General features: G+C 37.5%; 1 long non-coding RNA gene across 1 annotated transcript; it reads right to left on the reverse strand.

The window, feature by feature from the left end:
- Nucleotides 1-2,422: 2,422 nt before the first annotated feature.
- On the reverse strand, nucleotides 2,423-7,287 carry LOC124273207. The gene is made up of 2 exons (XR_006897575.1): nucleotides 6,067-7,287; nucleotides 2,423-5,987 (listed from the first exon to the last, which is right to left on the reverse strand). It is a non-coding gene; the product is annotated as an uncharacterized LOC124273207 (long non-coding RNA).
- Between the last annotated feature and the right edge of the window lie 501 nt (nucleotides 7,288-7,788).

Consider the following 7,788-nt stretch of genomic DNA (forward strand, 5'->3'; position numbering starts at 1 on the left):
CCTTAGCATAGATATTTGGTCTCGCAATTATTTTCTGTTTCAACAAAACGTAGACGAACATGAACCTTAAGACAAACCTTGAAGTCATTTGACTACAAATCAAATATCTGGAGAGAATGACGGGTTTGTCTGGAGTTTATATTTATTCCTGAAAAAAATGAATTTTGAAAATTCTTCCTAACAAAAGTTTCACTTTTGCCATTCAACTTCTCTAATATCAGAAAGAGAGTTTCATGGATGTCAACTTCTTTATTATGAGTAACACAACGTTTAGGAGTATATCCTTACTCGTTCATCAACTGAATCATCTGATGAAGGAGTAAGGATATACTCCGTACGTTGTGTTCCTCATAGATAAAGAAGTTGACATCCATGAAACTCTCTTTACTTCTGTGTATCACGTCTAATTGCCATTCAAAGACCTTTCTCCAATATTCATGGTAGTTAAGTCGTCGACCGTAGAAGGTTGAGGGTCCAGCATGGTCAATTTTGCTACTCAATTGAGATATATCTTCCTCCATACTCTCAAGGGAACTGTTTCCACGCTAAACAAACCAATATCACATCCTAGTCGGACATTGTTTTACTCATACTCTGAGAATGCAATAAGGACGTCCAAGCATTCCTAAATCCCAAGAGGAATATATGTCACGCTCTATTTTATTTGTTCTTGACAGCTTTGGTATTAGTACAGAAAAACACAACTTGGACGACCTAGTTAAACAAGTATAATATATCTGCCGAAGGAAAATGTATGTAACATTACATCGTTGTGCATTATATGAAAACCATTCTGAAAGATACACCTGTTTACGTTCATAGAACACTAACCTACTTCATATGTGTATTCATGAGTAGCATGTTTCATTGGCAGTTGCAGCACTATTTCGTCTCCCTGGATTATTTACATCACAAGTATGTAAACAAATAGTATTCGTTTTTTATGATGTATACATTTCATTATTCCTGTTTTCCTTAATATACTACCCGTCCATATCCTTACTTTATTCGATATGCATCTAAATTGAAATGAATGGTTAAAAGGATGATTCAACATCGTGTAGTCCAACGTTTATGAGCTGATTAAGAGAGCCGATCTTATTCATATTACAATTTCAGTGTTTCTGCAAATTCTTCAAAGTAGTTGTGCATTCTTCACAAAATGTTCATGACACACAAACACAAATACATACTTTGATAAAAACTTCATATATCAAATTTCTCTTGCATTACCATTTTATCGAGCTTTAAAAATTAATGACGTTGTTAAACGGAAGCACTGTTTTTAAATAAAGGGCACTTATAAAGTTTCTTAAGCTTAATATTATCAAAATTCAACTGTCCAAATATTTAGTATTTAGAGTACAAACTAATCAGAAAGGGGTAAGGTTTGCTAAATTACTGAGAAATATCGATATATAGCAGATAAGGTTTGAGACATCTTAAATTTCTTTCAACTCAGTGATAAATTGACTTTATTGTGATTTTGATTTTATATTTTCTTTATTTTTAGAAAAATGTTTTTATGCCAAGGTACTCAAGGTTATTTGAAAGAGAGTATATCTTCAAGACCTCCATATATGGTATATAACTTTGTATCATGATTACGTCTGATGTTCATGTATGGCGAGTTCTAGGTGTATACATTGCCTCACATATAAACAGGATACTTATTCAATTCTGTTGACAAGAATAAGAAGGCAACTTACTCCAGCAGTTAACCCTTTCACCGAGGCTAATGGGTATTCAAACAGCTAAGCCTCGAAGCCAAGCAGATAGTGGTTAACTCTTTGAAACTGGCTCGTGGGGTCTCCATTAGATAACCCCAAGTCACCCTTAGTGATACAGTAGGGTACGCCAGCAGATCACCCTCTCAATAAGGCAGATGGGTACCTCAGTTGTTAAGCCGTCAGGTCAGATGGGTTCTTGAGTAATTAATGGTCTCGGTCAGGGTATTCATTGAAGCACATGGCTACCCCAGCAGTTATGCCTCTCGGCTTACCAAATGGGTACTCAAACAGTTAAACTCCCAGAATGGGAAAAATGGGCATTCTACCAGCAAACCGCTCTCCAGCAGTTAACCCTCTCAACAAGTCAGATGGGTACTGCATCAGTTAACCATCTCAACCAGGTCGATGGGTACTCCGGAAGTTAACCCTCAAATGCATTTCAAGAACTTCCTCAAAACCAGGGCCTAGATTTTCGAAGCTCTCTTAGCGCTAAGATAGTCGTAAGTTGATGTTAATGTATGGCACTTACGACTATCTTAGCGCTAAGAGAGCTTCGAAAATATAGGCCCAGGCAGATAGGTACAGCGGCAGGTAACACTCTCAACCAGGCAGAGGGTGTACAACACACATCGAATTTTAGTGACTATGTTTCAATGGTAGAAATATACGTGCAAAGAAAAACAAGAGTTGTGTTGCCTTACGACAATGTTTTATTCAAAATATTTCTCAGTAGACCCTTACATAAGGTGTAGATATCAGAACTAAAGCAAAGCAGCACATTTCATCACCTCGTTTTGTCTTCGTCATCTGTAAATGGTTGGAAAGTTGATGACATTTTATACTAAAGGATCATAACAGAACTTGTCACATCAATAATTTGACCAATAGTTACAATCTGAAGCAACTAATGTCTCTTTCACTGGATATTAAACACCGATCCACATTGTATGGAAAGACGCACTAGGGGTTAGAAAAATAATTTCTTTTCACTTCAAAATATTGCACCTCTTCACAACATACACACATACACACATATAAATAGAAATATCTATGATTTGCAATAAATAAATGTGGTATGTACTACCACATAGGTAAATATATAGATATATCTCATATCTATTTTCACATATTGATATATAGATATGTTAACAATAAATAGCTTAATAGGATAATTATGGGGGAATTCGCACAACAAAGCTATAATGGCCACCGGCCATGCACCAATTTAATCACAGGCATCACATGAACAATGAAACAATGTTGCAAGGAAATAATTATTAAAGAGACAGATATAATTTTAAGCTAAAAAATTTACATGCAAAGATCGTTGAGATTACTGAAGATGTTCACATGTTTCTATTGAGGTGTTGTATATTGTTTACTCCTATGAGAAAATAAATTGGAATACGCCCTACTGTTTAAAGCTCACATTCCACACATAGAGGTTGTAATCAAAGCCCACCTTCCATACATAGTCGCTACCATTCAAAATCAAGTTCTACACATAGTGGATGCAATCATGTCTATTGTGAAGGGACAAGGAATCATAGTTGCCAAGCAGAACGAAGCAAACAATTTTTGTTGGCATGTGTTGGCATGTGATAATTTCAAACAAGAGAATATTCTAAAAGGTGTAGCTCGTCAAAAACAGGTACAATGGATTAAAGGTATGAAAGGATAACATTTCTCATCAAACCCGTTGTCAATGACTATGCTAACGGCAACACAGATCCGTGACTTCATCCAATACAACACCAACCTAATTCTCACAAAGAAAATATATACGTCACCAAGTCTGCTGTGGACAGCCTCCTTAGCTTTGATACCTATTGTTGTCCTCGCACTTAATTACCACTGCTGGAACCTGTATACATCGTCTGACAAATTGGACTCTACTTGCTCAATCGTAGCGGGGTCTAAAGCACTACACGAATCCAACAATTTATCCACATGTCAATCAAGCACCAATCTAATTTGTGATGTACTATACTGTGTTTACAATTCCATTTGATCAGAGCCTTGCCTCAAAATAGCACACAGCTCAGTGAAAATGTCTGTTTTGTTGGTAGAAATTTAGAGTTATCTGGTGTTATTTGGAGTTGCATGTCTTAGCGGTATAAGCTCCACTGATCTGTTTTAGGTGCAAGGGATCTCTTCATGGCAGGAGTGGCTTTAGATGTGGCTGGTGTTCAGATGATCAAAGGAATGCTGACACGCGAAGTACACCTATATCTGTTTGAACATTTCTATCAGAACATGCGTACAACAGGTTGCCAGCAGAACATAACCCAGTGCCTTTAACAGCTCACTGATGCGCAAGATGCAATACATGACTTGAATCATTCTTCATTTCTTAATTCATTTGTATTATGTCATAAATCATTTGAATCATTTTGATATGTATTAGAAAGTAGTGATTATGTACTGATTAGCCCATATCCTTAACCTTTAGATTTTTACGTACAATGGGTATCTTCACACATTACTTAAAGATAGTATAAGAATTTGATATACTTGGCAGGACACTGTCAAATGAAAACTGAAATGTATTCACACACTGGTTTCTTGCAGAACATTGTATTGGGATTTAACGTATCTTTGTTCCATCTTCAATGCCATCTTTAAGTCACTATTATATGCACTATATGGTAATTCATACACACATGTTTATATACATTTCGACTATGCTTTGAGCACCTTATGGATGTGGAAAGGACTCCGTGTGTTCCCTTAAAATGCAGGGAAGCCCAAAGTGATGACACAGGTTGTTTATAACGTTGTGTAACCTCATACTGACATATCCGCTCAAGGAGAGGGCATAATTTAGTCAGGAATATTCATTTCTGTTCATTTGTTTCAAATCGTTTACAACACAATTTCACATTTTAAGTACATAGCTGGTAGTTAGAACCACGAATCTTGTCTTCGTCAACACTATATCGTGTAACTAAATGTATTTGACGCGAGCAGATGCTCATAAAGAGTCTCCATCCGAACTTCAACGTTTTGGAAATGTAAGAAGTCAGTGACGGGGGTGGTATTAGTTTGTATGAGTGTGTCAAACAAGAATACCGTACAGTATACCATGTTTTACGTCTGCAATTTCAAAAAATCAGATTGATGCCGTTTGTTTTGTATGTATCATTTCTGTCTTTAGCAAATTAAACGTGTAATCATCTAACAGATGACAAATTATTTCCTGAACAAAATGTTTTGACGACAATAACGTTATTGATGACATGAATGTGACAGATGTATTTATGACACTAACTAGCTTTTATCAACCTAACTAACCAGTTAATTATACTCATGTTCCAAAGTAATAGATTTCGTAACATAAACGGTTGATCTCTGTGAAAATTATCCTTGATTAATTCTCTGTCCAGACTTTCATCTTACAAAAGTCAGGAAAACAAATGTACATGTTTTACATCTGCACAGCATTGGCTCTGAGTCACGTCTAAGTCGGCAAACTATCAAATAAAAGTGACAAGCTCTTTCCACATCCACAAGAAACCTTTGTCAAGAGCAGAGACTATACCATGAGCATGTGATTATGAATCACCATCAAATAGTGCTGATAAAGGGTATCACTCGTCATAACAAAAAACATGCAAAGGCTAGACAAACAGATAAATTTGTCAATATCCACACAGGAGGAAATTGTCCTGTTTGACACACAGATGGAGGAATTCTGACTGGAATGATCCCGTCTACTTGCAAAGCACATGCTGATCGAAGTGTGATTCAGATCCAAGAATAAAACAACAGCAATCAAGTAACACCAGATAGCGGAAATAGCTAATGAACAATGTTTGTAACCTGCCAATAATGAGGGCCATGAACATCAAGCCAGACATTATGTCACAGCACACTACAGACACTGGAAGTTACATATCTGATGATGGTGCCAATACCGCTGCCCACCGAACAAACATACGTTGATAGCTTATAGAAGGATTTCCCTCATGAACCTCTCTAAACCATGAAACAATACTGTCTGACATAGGGACCAAACCACACCTTCAAACCATCACAGTGACAAAGGAACCTTACTTTAAACAGAAACAAGGCCGACTGGGATTGTGACCAAGTGTTGCTTTAGAATACTACGCCATACGATATTTACCTAGCCTCACTTTGAAATACTACTGTTTGGGATTGGAATCAAGCCTCACCTTGAAATACCACTCACTGTGACCGGAATAAAAGCTTCACCTCGAATTACCACTGACCGGGATTGGAATCAAGCCTCACCTTGAAATACCACTCACCGTGATCGGAATAAAAGCCTCACCTCGAATTACCACTGACTGGGATTTGAATCAAGCCTCACCTAGAAATACCACTGACTGGGATTGGAATAAAACCCTTACCTTGAAATGCCACTGACTGGGACTTGAATAAAAGCCTCACCTCGAAATACCACTGACTGGGATTCGGATCAAGTCTCACCTTCAAATACCACTGACACTAACTGGAACAGGAACCTATGCTAACCTTTAAATATATATGAGTGGAATGGGAATCAAGTCTCACTTTGAAATACTATTAACGTAAACAGGAATGTACATTGAAACACGATACGAAAACCTGAGATTAACAATGTGCAACGATTTGCAACATAGTCACTAAATATCCATTTCACCTTGAAAATAGTCAAAGAATTCTCAAATATCTCATTCTGTATCACCCCTTCTTCAAACATTAATGCGGATTTCTATTCAGATAAATACTTTTTTAACACAGATATTTGGTTTGGCACTTTTTCTCATTTAAACCGAACATGAACCCGAAAACAAACTGAGAAAATATCTGACTGCATATCAAATATCTGGAATGATTGACGGGGATCTTAAAGTTTTGTCTCGGCTATCATATTTATTCTTTCAAAAATGTTTTTTCAAAATTCTGTCTGACAGAAGTTGCACTTTTCTTTGTCATTCAACTTCTCTTTTGTTATGCGATATATGGGATGTAAAGGGTCTAGCATACTTAATTTCGCCACACAACTGAGATATATCTTCCTCCATGCTCTCAAAGGGACTGTTTTCACGCCACACAATAAATATCACATTCTCGTCGAACATTGTTTTGCTCATACTCCTACAGTGAAATAATGATTATTTTTTGGCCAAAGAAAAGTTAATAACATTTTACAGAGTCCAAGCATTCCCAAAGCCCAAGAGAAATATATGTCACGTTCTATGTCGTTTTCATATTCTAAACATCGTTGGTGTCAATACGAAAGAACACAACTTGAACCACATACTTAAACATAGATGATATGACTACCGTGAGGACAAAGGCCAAGTGTATTCCAGCATCATAGTGCGTGACATGTTAATCATTCTGGAGCATACAAGTGTTTCCATTCCACAGAACACGAACCTGGGTGTATTTAAGACATGGTTATGATTACAGCAAAGTGGAATGTTTCATTGACACCTGCAACATGTTTCAAACGAGGCTTCGTTTTGTCTCACTGTGCTTTCGTGCCCACGGATAGGCACGAGCTGACTGCCATCAGTGTATCCTACATCGAGTGGTCCTGATGATGTGACAGATGGAGCAAGCATCAGTGTATCCATACATTCGCATGTTACCTGCAACATATTGAAATACGAATTGGTCCCATCGTGTGTTTTGGTAATTGTGGTCCTGGTGATGTTAGCTTCGCCGGCAGATGGAGCAAGCGCAGGTACGAGCAGACTTGAATACAACCTCCCGGAATCCATCTATGCAGCGAACGCGCATCTTTACCTGAAACCGCGGTGGCTGAGGTACGTCTGTGTGTGCTGGCGAGCTGTCATCATCCACTAATGACCATGAAGTTGTATAATTGTCCTTATTACAACAACACGGGTAAAATAGTTCACAATACCTAATATAACAAATATGTATCTCTCTCAGTGTACGAAATAGCCACTGGCCCGCTAGCCGTGACTAGTAAAAATCCAGTCGGGTCAGTGAATCGCCACAGTCATTGGCCCGACTATCTGGTGAATTGACATTGGGTCATTTTGTAAATATATCACTTTCTCCGACTTGTTAAGTT

Source organism: Haliotis rubra, unplaced genomic scaffold (genome assembly GCF_003918875.1).
Source record: "Haliotis rubra isolate DU_JTF1 unplaced genomic scaffold, ASM391887v1 Scf178, whole genome shotgun sequence".
NCBI lineage: Eukaryota > Metazoa > Mollusca > Gastropoda > Lepetellida > Haliotidae > Haliotis > Haliotis rubra.